Source organism: Desmodus rotundus, chromosome 8 (genome assembly GCF_022682495.2).
Source record: "Desmodus rotundus isolate HL8 chromosome 8, HLdesRot8A.1, whole genome shotgun sequence".
In the NCBI taxonomy this organism is placed as follows: Eukaryota; Metazoa; Chordata; class Mammalia; order Chiroptera; family Phyllostomidae; genus Desmodus; species Desmodus rotundus.
Window position 1 is genome coordinate 8412509 of NC_071394.1, and position 13097 is coordinate 8425605.

The following is a 13097-nucleotide window of genomic DNA, read 5'->3' on the forward strand; positions in this document are numbered from 1 at the left end:
GGAAGTAGGGTTCACAGGAAGGAAGTAGAGGCTGGAAGGAATCCAGGGAGAGGGGAAAAAGCACTTCTCCTTCCTTTCCCGATGATAACAAGATTATTACTTGAAAGCAGGGCTGGGCAGGGCCAGACTTCCCAAAAATCAGCAGGGGAAGAGGCCTGAGCATGTGTCCCCAACAGAAGTTGAAGTATCCAAATCATGTGGTCACTCCAGCCACCTCCGCCTATGCCGGCACTTCATCAGCAGTGAGCTATGGCCTCAAACAGGCCCTGGTAGAAACAGCAGTGCCCCTTTCTCCAGTATCGTATGGCAAAAGAGACGCACAGAGATTAGTGAGACCCAAAGGCAGTGGTGAGAGATGGCAAGAAAAATGGTATCACCCCATACGATGGATGGAGAAACCAAGGTGCAGAGAGGTTAACCAACTTCCCTAATATCACACAGTGAGTGCATGCCAGAATCAGGATTCAAACAAAGGGCCCTCTGTGTAGACCTCACCTGGGTCAGTCAGGGCCCCAGCAGGGAGGAAGCAGAAGAATAAATGTCCTGACCTTACTCCCACCCTGCCAGTGCCTCCCAAACAGAAGCAAGGAAGCACAGGATCTCGCGTGGCATACATTCTGTTGCATCCGCCCAGGTGGGCCTCCTGGGCACAGAGCAGGGCAGAAAAGTACAGGAGGGACCTGAAGGGGGACACAAAGGGTACCCAGCACCTCACCACTCCCACAACTAGACTGGTGGGTACCTGACCGCAGCTGCCTCTGCTCCACAGAGCCAAGGAACAGATGCCCCAGGGCTTGGACTCTGCAGCAAGAGAACCACCTGCTTTTCTGTATAAGCCCAAGGCCCCACCCAAGCAAGTTATGCCTTCATACCAAGCTGGTCCAGCCTCATCATGCTCCTGTCTTCCTTCCTCATTTACACTCTAGGGCCCAGCCCCGAATCTATCTTATGCAAAAATCTCAGAATGGCCAACTTCCGACAAGGCAGGCTATGGGAAGGGCCCCTTCAGAGATGAGGGCCAGCTGATGCCTACGAAGCCCAGACTGCCCACTCCTGGGGCCCAGCCCACCACCTCGCCCTCCCCGCCAGCCCTGCGCAGGGAGGCCTGGCTGCCGCTAAAAGAAAGGACTGATATCTCTGATTCTGCAGGGCCTCTGATAAGAAATGTCACCCCTCACTGGGTAATATTACCCGGCCGATAAAAATCTCTATCAAGCTCAAACATATGGCTGGCTACAGAACACAGAGCTGGGCGGAGCAGGATAATTTATTTGCTTAAGCTGAGAGCCCTGGGCAGCCCAGAGAAGTGCACTGAATACAAGAGTGAGAGCCAAATTATAACCTATCTGACTTGGAGCTGGGATTTTTCCCTGGGAAGAATGAGGCACCTGAGAACAATAGGAGGCCCTCTTCACCCTCTCCCAAGACAGAAAGCACTTTCGCCTTCCTTTCCCCAGACAGCACGTTCGCTTACGTTACTGAGTTTAGTCCTCACGATATCCTGAAGAGAAGCACTTTTGGCCTCCCTTTACACATCAGGAAATTGAGATTCAGCAATGTTAAGTAGCATGGCCAAGGTCACACCGGCAGCCACACCAAAGCGCGGTGGACTCAAACCCCATCAGGTCTGACTCACCAGTGTGCTGTCTGATTGAAGTCTGATCCCAGCTGCAGGGTCTCTTGGTTCATACAAATAAATTAATCAATTAAGTCAAGTCTGTCTGCTTTAAATGACAATGCCAGCTACATGTTATCATCTCAAAGGTCCAATTCAAGCCATTCCCCCCATCTATTTGTGTGTCTGTAATCTGGGGAATAAATGACGAAGCCTTGAAGAGGGAGAAGGGACTCTGGGGCTTCCCCTTCGGTGCCACGTCTTTGTGGAGTATGGAAAAAAGATTCCTCCTTCTGCTCACTGGTTCATGCACTTAGCATTCATGCACACAGATACCAATGGACAGGTGCTGTGTACCTGGCTCTGGGCTCAGCCTCAGGGATCTCCCTGCAAACAGACACACCAGGTCCTGCCCTCAAAGAGAGGTCTATCTCCTGGACTTCCAGGTCAGTAAAGAGGAAGGCACAACAGAATGCGTTCAGTGCAGATGCGGGAAGTACACAGAGGTGGCTAATTGGGGATCCATGGCTGTGTGTTAGTGTAGTTGCCGGCACCCGCCCCACACTGTTCTTCTATGCCCTCCTTTTTGTCAGTCAACATCGTTATGGTTGACATTTGTTTTTGATAGTTAATATGGCCTCAAGGTTGTTCAATATCACTTCATAAGGACACTAATTCTGTTAAATAACTGCATAGTATTCCATTTGGTGGGTGCATCACAATTTAATCAACCAATCCCCCTGTGAGCAGCATTCAAATCGTGTCTCGTCTGGAGGAGTGAAGAGGGGGAGCAGAGAGAATTTTCGTGGCAGTGAAACTATTCCACACGAGACTACAATGGTGGGTGTGTGTCATGATACACTTGCCGTTGAATGTACAACACCGGCATTGAACCCCAATGTAAAGTAGGGTCTTGGGGTGATTATGATGTGTCTACATCGATTTCCAGTTGGGACAGGTGAACCCCTCTGGTGTGGAATGCTGACAGTGAGGGAGTCTGTACATGTGTGGGGACGGCGGTATGTGGGAGCTCTCTTCTTCCCCCTCGACTTTTCTGTTAACCTAGACAACTCTAAAAAATACTATGTAATTTAAAACAGCAATGGATCACACACATGTGCACTGAGCCCTGGAATCTCAGTTCTGTTTCCTTTTCTGGTGACTATTTCTCCCCCCACCCCCTGAGTTTGAGTCACAGGTTCCTGTTTTTTTTTACATATCCAGTCTCCTCATTTGCTATTTCACACAATGATGAGATGAAGATCCAGTTCAGATCATCTGCACCTGTGCGTGTATTTCTGTAGAATAAATTCTAATAATTCACCCAGCATCTTTTAAACTTGACTTTTCTGCCCTCTTCAACTTAACAATAGCGAAGTCTCACCACTGTGCCTCAGGCTAGTGGCTCCCGCATGCCCACCTGAAGAAGGCTCTACTCCTAAAGGGGCCTAACTGCTCCTGGCTGAGAAACTGCTGGCATTTCCAAAAAAGCACACAAGGAAACAAACATATTTCCCTCCTAGTCTCCAAGAAACCATTCCTGCCGCCCCTGCCTCCTCTGGCCCGTGGCGGCTCAATTCAGGAATCAAGCTGGACTCTACACAAGGCCCCAAACTCTCTTCACCTAGGCCACTTCCAGAACTGGTTGGCTTTCCTCTCTTCCCTCTGGGCCCTGAGATGTTCAGAAATGCAGAGAGCCCAAGGCTAGAAATAGGCAAATTTCCAGGAAGCTCAGGATTCTTCTATAATCACAGCCCAAGATTTTAGGAAATCTAACATCTATGAAAACACAATAAATACCAATTACGCAACTGGCCGCCCGAGGTACCTTGAAGGAAAGTATTCATTACAAACAGAAAATCCTCTGATTGTCGGCAGATAAAAAGAATGTGTCTCCACAGCTGAAATACAGTGGAGCCTAAGATAAGGGGGGTCATCTGACATGTGAGAGGTAAGCCATCCACTGGAGATAGCATGGTGGGTGCTGAGGGGAAAGCCAACGTGAGCACGGCAGAGCCCTTGTCCTGAGGGACTCACGAGCATGGGAGGGTACAGAGGAATAGACTGAGATTCATGTGATCACGGACAAAGAGACCGAGGGCTCTGGGGACACAGACGAAGGCCTCACTGACTTCCTGCACAGGTTAGAGATGAAAGAATGACCCACCTCATGGAGTTTGACTTTTGCTTATAGGTGCCATGGGGTGGGGGGTGGTCATAGGCTCTTGAGCTGCACAGTGACAGATTAGATCTCTGCCTCTTCATCGTCATAAAGGACCAACTGGTGAAAGCCATGTGGGAACCAGTATACTTCAGTCCCCACATCAACCTGCAAAGCAACAGACATGGGGGTTATAATGGTGCCTCCGGAGCCAGCTCTGTGTCTTCAAATCCCAGCTCTACCCCCACCAGCTTGAGCAAGTTATGTATTGACCCCATGTCCAATCTTCTCATCTGTGAAATGGGGATATGATGTCAGCAGAGCCTCTCAGTGCTACCGTGTGAGTTGTGTATTGGATGAATTCATACAAGAAGGCCATTAGAACAGTGCCCGGCACACGATAAGGGCACATGCATGACACCTTTGGGCACTGCTCCTGTCTCCCTTGCTCCCCCACTTCCTCTTTTGGTGCTGTCGATTGTTCTGAAACGTGAGCTGCTGGGAATCTGAGCAAGGGTGAACAGGGTCACCCTGACGTTTGCATTAGGATGGCTGGAACTATGGTCGGAAAGAGAGTTTGGGGACTGCTCCCTTCTCATTAGCTTCCCGACATCCCTGTGAGGGGGATGATTTAAGACAGTGGTTCTCAACGCTGCTTTAGAGTCATCTGGGGAGATGTTATAACCCCAAGGCCCAGGCCCCACTCCTGACTAATTAAGTCAGAATCTTTAGGGGTCAGGTCCCGGCAGCAGGATTTTAAAATTCCTCCCATGATTTCAGTGTTAAACCCGATTTGAGGACAACTGACTGAAGAGTCAAATTCAACAAGAAAGGGAAACACGGCAAAAGGGAAAGTGTCACCACGCTGAGCCGTGTCATCTCCAGAAGCCACCTGGGTTCTCCAGGACACTGTTTGTCACCCACTGTGCAGGTATGAAAATGACTAGCTGCCTGGCAGCATCCAGGGAAGCTGGGACGTCACATGGAACTACCAGATTTGGAAGTGCCCTGGGTCATTAAAATGGCAACCCCCCCTCCCCACCGCCACCTCTTCTGGAAATAGGGAAATGGATAGAAAACCAGCAAACACAACCATGCGTGGGCCTGATTACCTAGGTGCAGAGCCGGTGACGGTCCTAGGCTCTCTTGCTAACCAGCTCTGTCACTAGTAGTCCCACCCCTTTGGAGTCTGTTTCCCCCTAGTAGATGAGGGACAGGACTGCCATCGATCAGACAAGGTGACTGATGTACATCACACCATGAACAGTGCAGCTAAAGTAAAGCACTTTTATTTAACATTTTCTAGGCCTTCACTGGAACATGGACCCTTCTGGACAGAAATATCCCCTGAAGCAAGTGCTGTAATGAGGGGCAGGAGACAGGCAGCAGCAGAGGCCACACAGAAGCCTTCTGCACTGCAGGTCCAAGTGGGCTCGGTGATAGGACAGGAGGGCAGGGTGTGGCCAGGGCTGCCAGTGGAGACGTTAAGATAGGAAATGTTATCTGGGAACAATGGAGCCACCTTACCGTTGTCCTGGCCTGAATCTGACTACAGGGGATAAGACTCCAGGAGATAGATCCCCCAACAGCTGGCCAGAGTGGCCCTGACAAAGCACTGGCCCATGTATTTGTTCCTGCATCCATTCATTCACACGGCCCTCCACCAAGTGCCAAGAGCTAGGTCAGAAGGTGCTGGGATGAGTAGCGCTCCATCTGCACCCTCGAGAGGGACAGAGAAATGACATTTAGGTACAACGCCATGTGTTAAAATACAATAACCACCACCACAGTAAAAGTCACTGCTCATAGGTGGCCAAGTATGTTCCAGGCAGCATGCTTCCTATTGTACATTCAACATCTCAAATCCTCAGTGATCCCTCCAAGTAAGAGAACGTGCTCCTTTTTACAGACATGGAAGCCGAGGCTCAGAGAGGCCGACTACTAGACTTCGATCACACAGCACCTAAGAGACCGAGCTTATATTTGAATCCTGGGCAATGCTGCTCCAACATGTGGGCTCCCTCATCACAGCTCACTGCAATAATCCAGGGAGTCACAAGGGAATAAGACCGAGTATCCTGCCCCATGTAATAAGGCACAGTCCCCTTGTTTGGAGAAAACAGTTCAAAACCAAAACAAGCAAACAAGAAACAAAATTAGACATGGCAGCCAGCCTGTACTTACTGCCCAATAACTGGTGACTGATTGGAATCCAAATGTAGCTCTGAGCATTTGGGGCCTCACAGGCTGGGCTCCATCCTGACCTCAGAGTTTATACCTCCCTGAGCTTCAGGGTCCTCATCCAAAACATGGGAACCAGAAAACCCACCGGAGGACAGCTGGGATGAGGCCCAGATCACAGAGACAATTTCTGCCTTCAGGATCCCCACAGCCCCCCACCCAGGGCCTGCAAAAACCAGAAGAGCAAAGAAAGGGCAACCAGGAGAGAAAGGGGTGTGGTCCAGAAGCTTCCAGAGTGTGTGGGAAGGGGCACACACAAGAAACTTGATGTCTTCTCCAGAACTGCGGTGCCCCCACAGCCTGGGCGCCCTGTGGGGAGGGCCACGGCCCATTGCAATCCAGGCACCACTGCTGCCCATGGGCCTGTGCACCGCCCCACACTTAACCCTCTCAGGACACCGCCTTCTCTTTGAAAGCTAGCACTCTGGGATTCACGAGTACTACTCCAAAAAGCTGGGGTGCAACTAGATGGGGGTGCCCTGGGACAGGGGATGGTCGTTAAAGGCATTGTTAGCATTATTACTTTCATTTAATAGTTACTGAGTCCTTGGTGTTGCAGGCACTGTGCTAGTGTTGCTTGCTTGTTTGGGGGCCGGCAGGGAGGTGTTAATGGTTTAAATCAGAAAACAGGCTGTGGGTGCAGGCTGCCCAACTGCCTGCCAGTAGCTGGGGGATCTTGAGCAAGTTTCTCTACCTTTCTGTGCCTGAGTCTGGGCCTGGAGACTCATCCTTTCAATAAATATTGACTAGGCACCTACCCAGGTTCCAGGGAATAAGCATTAAACAAAATTAACAGAAACCTCTGCATTTGTGGAGTTTAGAAGGGGTCAGGGGACAGATGGTAAACAAACAAATAAACGAGTGGGTCAGAAGGTGGTAAGTGCTGTCAGATCAACCAAAAAAGGACGTGAGAGGGAGAAGGGGCCCTGAGGTGGGTACTGTTTACACAGGGTGGCCAGGAAAGGCCTCTGGGATAAGGAGATGGTGTGTATGGACCTGATTTACTGAGCGCTTACTGTGTGCCAGGCACCATTCCAGGGTTAGGTCAGGGGTCTGTCAGGGAAAACTCATTTCACCCTCTCCGACATCCCTAGAAGGAAGACAGGATACCCCTCCATTTCACACAGGACGAACTGTGACATGTGCAGGTGACCGAGGCTGTGCAGAACACAGCAGCCCGAGCAGACCACCAGACTCTGAAGCCCAAGCTCAGAAGCACTGCACACTCATCCTTCCACTCCCAGCACTGCACTTGCTGGCGAGTGACACTCGGTAGGTTATCTCCGTCATCACCGTCAAGACAACTCCAAGAACAGAAGCAACACGTGTGGAGGACGAAAGGAGAGGGAGGCACAGATAGGCACAGCTTCTGGCTGGCACCAAACACCCGCCGTAAGCCCCCAAACACACACTGACCACAGGCTGTTCTCCCTCTCTGGATCTGTCTCTGGTATACAAACCACCTTCACTCCGGCTTCATACTTCTTCACTCCATCACCTCGAAGGAAGAAGACCTGAGGTTCTGTCCCCATTCTAGGCTGAATTCTGATCTGCACCTTTATTCACGGTTCTGCTCTCTCCCGTCCCAAAGGACAATGCCATCCCTTCCAGGCCATGAGAGCACACACCGTCCCCACGGCCATCATTCCACAGCCAGCCTTGGTGTTTTTCTGTGCCACCCACAGCCTCTAGCAAAGGGGAAGGGGTAGGGTGGGCAGCCGAGGATGGTCCAGGAAGGTCCCAGGAAGCAGACAGGCTAATATTGGTCCAAAGGCTGACTACTCCTTTGAAAGCTCAGCTTCTGCCTCAGGGATGCTTAATCTCCAAAGGCCAGACAGAGCTCCTTCAGAAAGACTGTTGTAGGACCTGCTTCTGGGAGTCACCGGAATGGGCTTCTTCTCTGGCCTCCTATTGGGTTGGAGCTCCTAGAGCCAAAGCCTCTGGACTCTGCCCCATCCACCCAGCAGGGACAACATGCTTGATGAGGGATTCCCGAGATGGGTGGCTACGAGGGAAGGAGAAAGGAAGATGGGAGAAAGACAGGGGAGGAGGGAGATATGGAGTCCAGTGAGTGAAACAAGAAATTCTATGACGTCAGGGGAAATAGAAATAAAAGGGGGGGCAGGGAATGGATAAAAGCAAAATGTCCATTAATATGGAATGGTTGAAAGAAAAACATGGAATACTACACAGCAGTTTAAAAATAATGTATGTGTACACACACACACACACACAAGGTCTACAAGACACATTGTTGAGTGGAAAGTGAATACGTTAAAATGTGTGATTCCCTCCCTCAGGCCCCGAATGCCACAGCCTGTGGAGCCAGGTTGCCGGGCTGGTGGCTGGGCCTGGGGGTAGATCTCGAGGAAATGAGCTGACTAGCCCATGGCTGCAGGCTGACATTTCTGCCCGTGGGGAAAGGAGGCCATGTGCTCCCTCTGGGTCTCCAGGCAATAGCCATTTGTGACCCGGCTTCCAGTTTGGCTTCGCTCTCCCGGTTCCCTGGAAACACTGATACTGTACATGGACCACAGTTGTTTAATCTACACTACCTGGCCGTAAAAAAGAAGGAAATCTTACCCTTTGCAACAGCATGGATGGACCTGCAGAGTATTATGCTGAGTGAAATAATCCAGTCAGAGAAAGGCGAATACTGTGTGATATCATTTATACGTGGAATCTAATGAACCAAATAAACTAATAAACAGACTCATAGACACAAAGAACAGACTGACAGCTGTCAGAGGGGAGGTGTGGGGGCTGGATGAAAAAGATGAAGGGATTAAGCAAAAAAAAAAAAGAAAGAAAGAAAACAAAAGAAAATACTCATAGACACAGACAACAGTATGGTGAGTACCAGAGGGCAAAGCAGGTAGGGGGAGGCAGAATAGGGTACAGGAGGGATAAATGGTGTTGGAAGGAGACATGACTTTGGGTGGTGAACACACAATATCCAGATGATGTATTATAGAATTGCATACTTGAAACCTATATATTTTATTAGCCAATGTCACCCTAAAATATTCAATTAAAAATTTTAAATTAATTAATTAATTTAAAAAATACATGTACTGATTTCAAGACAAAATAAGTCAAATGAGCTCCCCTCATTTCCTGGCCCCCAGCTCGTGATGGCCCATGAAGAACAACACAGCCACACTGATGGCAAATGAAAGGCCTGTGGGCTCCATCCAGCTACAGGTGTCACCCAGGGCACATTGTAAATATTTCTGAATTTGCCCACCTCTAAAACATTACAGTACAAGTCCAAATATGAACCGGGCAGTACTGGTCCCAAATAACACAACAGCTGGCTGGATGCTAAGGGAGGGCTGGTCCTTCGTTCAGGGCAAACACTCTTCCCCTGGCCACAGTCCCACCCCTCAGAGACCACCTAGCCCAAACTCAGAGAGGCTTGCCCACGGTCACACAGAAAGCCAGGGGCTTCTACCTGCCAGGGGCTTCTACCTGCCAGGGTACTACCTGCTAGGCTACACCTCTTCTCATTTAGAACCAACCACAGCTTTAGGAAGTAGACGAGTCATCTGACCTTGGCTAGAACAAGGCTCTAGCCAATGGACTGAGGATCACCCGGGGTCCGGAGCAAAATCCATCTCAGGCAGAAGTCATGCCTCATACGACACAGTGGCCCAAACACATGGCACCAAAATTAGCCCAGGTCCAGTCATCAGGTCAATTCTTGCTCAATGTTATTCTTTGCTTCATGATTTCCACATCCAGAGAAACAATACTTCCCTAAAAATCAATTGTCCCCAGCAACCCACCTACACAGTTCTTGGAAAATATGGGTTCAACATTCTGCCTCACAGAGAAAACAAGGAACAAGGGCGAGGGGAATTCATCATGGTGAACCTGCACTTTTCATTCTTCACACCAAATGTTTGTCGAGTCCCAAGTTCAGTGACTCTGTCCCTTGGGGCTGCAGAACTACTTTTACCAACAATGGCCAGTAAGAAGGCCCCACCTATTTTAATAAGTAGGGTTACTCAGTATCAAGAGACACTAAATGGCTTCAAGAGGCTGAAGGTTATGGAAACTGAAAATGGCCTGAAAGGAAGATACTAGAACAATCAGTTTCTGACACAGGAGAAGGAATGGCTGGATGCCAGCCTACTGCCCAGAACACCGGAGGGGCCAAGATACAGGAAAGGCAAAACATCAGTCAAACAGATACGTGGCTCCATTGGGATCATTTCCCAAACTTCAAGAACAAATAAGGAGATAGACGGCTCCAGTTTGAAGAAGAGGCAGCATCCAGTAAAGGGATGCCTGACACATAGTGAGTGCTCAGTAAATATCACACACACACACACACACACACACACACACACACAGATTCGGAATCTCTTGACTTGTGTTGAAGAGCCCAAGGCCTGCTCCTCTCTGTCCACACTTGCCCTTCTGGTGATCACACCAGTGTCAAGGCTTAAATAGCATGACTTACAAACATTTATTCCTTAATTCAAAATCTCCAGGGTGGCCCAGCTGGCTGAAGACCCAGGGAAGAGTTGCTGCTGCAACTCAAGTCTGAAGGCAGTCTGCTTGCAGAGTTCCCACCTCCTCCTGGGACCTCAGTCTTTTCTCTTCAGGCCTTCAGTGGATTGGATGAGGCCCACCCACATTACGGAGGGCAGTCTGATTCACTCAAAGTTTACTGACGCCAATGTGAATTTCATCCAAAAGTATCCTTTCACAGCGATATCTAACCTGGTGTTTGACCAAATGTCTGGATACTGTGGCCTAGTCAAGTTGACACATAAAATTAACCTTTGCTTTCCAAAGTGATATGTCCAGTTGCTTCCTGAATGTCTTCACTTGGATCTCTGACAAACATCTCAAACATCATGATTCTAACCCTACCCACAGGAAGAAAAAAAACCGCTCCCCTTGCTGATTATCCATATGAATAAATGAAAACTACAGTTTCTACTTCTTCAAGGTAAAGCCTTGGAATTGGCCTTTCTCCTATACCCCATATCCAGCCCACAGCAAATTCTACCCTCACGATGTGTTCATATCTGGTCACTTCTCACAATCTCTGGCCAGGCCACCATCACCTCCTCCCTGGATTCCTGCAGTCCCCTGGGTTACTGCAACAGCCTCCTACCTGGTCTATTTGTTTCCATCTTTGCCACTTTCAGTTCATTTCCAGCACAGCAGCTAGAACAATCTGGTTACAAGGCAAGTCTGATCTTCCCAGAAGCCTGCAATAGCCCCATCTCAGGGAAAGAGCCAATGTCCCCACCATGACACCCTCAGAGCCATTTCATCCCTGTGTCTGTCCTGCTCTTGGTGGCTAAGACTGTCTTTCCCCGCAGCGGGTGTGTGGCTATCTCCTACTGCCCAGGTGGGGAATTTCCTAAAGCCCAGCCAGCACGCACAGGGGGCTCATAAGTCAAGCAATTACGATGAAGACATTAGGGCATCAAGCTGAGGATGAAGAGAGCAAGGATGTGGGAGGGAGGCTCTGGCAGGTATTAACTAAAGGAGAGGCGGGCACAGGCTGGGATGTGTATCTTTGAAAACTCCCTAAGGCAGCTGGTGTGGATGTTCTCCTACTGGATTTAAAAGGAAAAAGAATTATTTGGCTGCCAGGTAAGGAGAGTGGGAGGAGGGAAGGAGGAAAGGAAGAGAGGGGAGACCCATGCAGGTGCATGGCCACCTTTAGCAGCTTGCCACCAAACAGCAACCATTTCACACACCCATGGCTGGTGGGATCCAGGGAACAAAGACAGAAAGAAGACATGGTGTATGATCGTGGCAGGAGGAAGAAAGCCTCCGGTGGCCAAGAAGAGGGGCAGACACACAATGCCGAGTTGAGTGCATGACAACGGGAAGCTGATTCCGGCTCCCCATCCCCCCCTGTCCCTCTCCTCCCTTTGATGGGACCTGAGCGCAAAGGCTACACTCACTGTGAGGCCCCTTCTGTGTCTGAGGCTCAAGACTTTTGGGGAGGAAGAGAGGAAGTGCCCTCTTTTCTCCTGTAGAACATTAAGTCACAGGGCACTCGCTTCATCAACTAGGCCAAGTCCCAGGTCCCTGTAGGGGCTCCTCTCCCTGTGCCTAGTGACGCCAGCCCTTGCCACTTCTCAGAAATGCCACTCAGTCAGCAGGACTCAGCCTGCTACATTGTCTTCCAAGCAATAAAGGATTTGCCCCTGCCTAAGGGGAATTGGACCCTGCCAATGAACCCAGGGAATGATCCTGAAGGCAGCCAAGAAAGGCTGAGCAGGACGGCAGGGCTGGCTGGAGGGTGACCCGACATTTACAGGGACCACCCTCCAGCCCATGCACGCGCCACACCTCTCTCAGCCCTTCACACTGCCGGACATTTGGTGGTTTATTTCTTAGCCTCCTGCTGTCCACTGCGTGCCCCACTTGGCTGTGGTCCCCGTTTGTACAGTGGCCGCACCCAGGGAAGTGTCAGGCATGTGGCAAGCACTGAGTACGTGTTGAATAATAACGCTGCTCAGAGCTGACTGAGGAGAAGACCGGATGGAGACCACCAGAGAAATCTGGAACACCGAGGAGCCTTCCAAGGACACTGGATGCAAAGCCTTGATTTCAGACAGCAAATGAAAGCACATGCCAGTGAGTCCAGCTGGGTCTCAGGACTCCTCACTGGGGGCCCTCAGCCTATTTTTCAACCAGCTGAAAAGCCTGCCAGGAGCTGCACTTCCCACTTCAGTGAGGCCGCAGGTTGAGGCCTGTAGAACCTGCTTGATAGTGACCAGAACGGTGTCCACTACCTGGTGACACAGCTCAGAAACCCCAACTGGCAGGTGTTTTAAAGTAAGAAAGTGAAGAAATGAATACGTAAATGAAGTTTGTTCAGTGGAAAAGCCCTCATAAGGAGGGAGAACTGATAAAAGGGATTTATTCAACCAGTTTTATTTTGCACCTGCTATGGGCCAGGAACCGTGGGGACAGTCAAGACAAGACAGTGAGCAAAGCAGACATGGTCCCCACCAAGTAAGTAGGAGAGAAACATTCACTAAATAATCAAGCAGTTCAATTATTAGTAACCCTGGCTAAATCGTATAAAGGAAAAGCGTA

At 49.9% G+C, this 13097-nt stretch overlaps 1 long non-coding RNA gene across 2 annotated transcripts in view; it reads right to left on the reverse strand.

Annotated features, from left to right (window-relative positions):
* LOC112315356 (uncharacterized) overlaps positions 1-13097 on the reverse strand; it is a 222630-nt gene that overhangs the window by 47648 nt on the left and 161885 nt on the right. For both annotated transcript variants that reach the window (XR_006652845.3, XR_008427527.1), the window contains exon 5: positions 3783-3944. This is a non-coding gene — a long non-coding RNA (uncharacterized lncRNA). The remainder of the gene's footprint in view (positions 1-3782; positions 3945-13097) is intronic.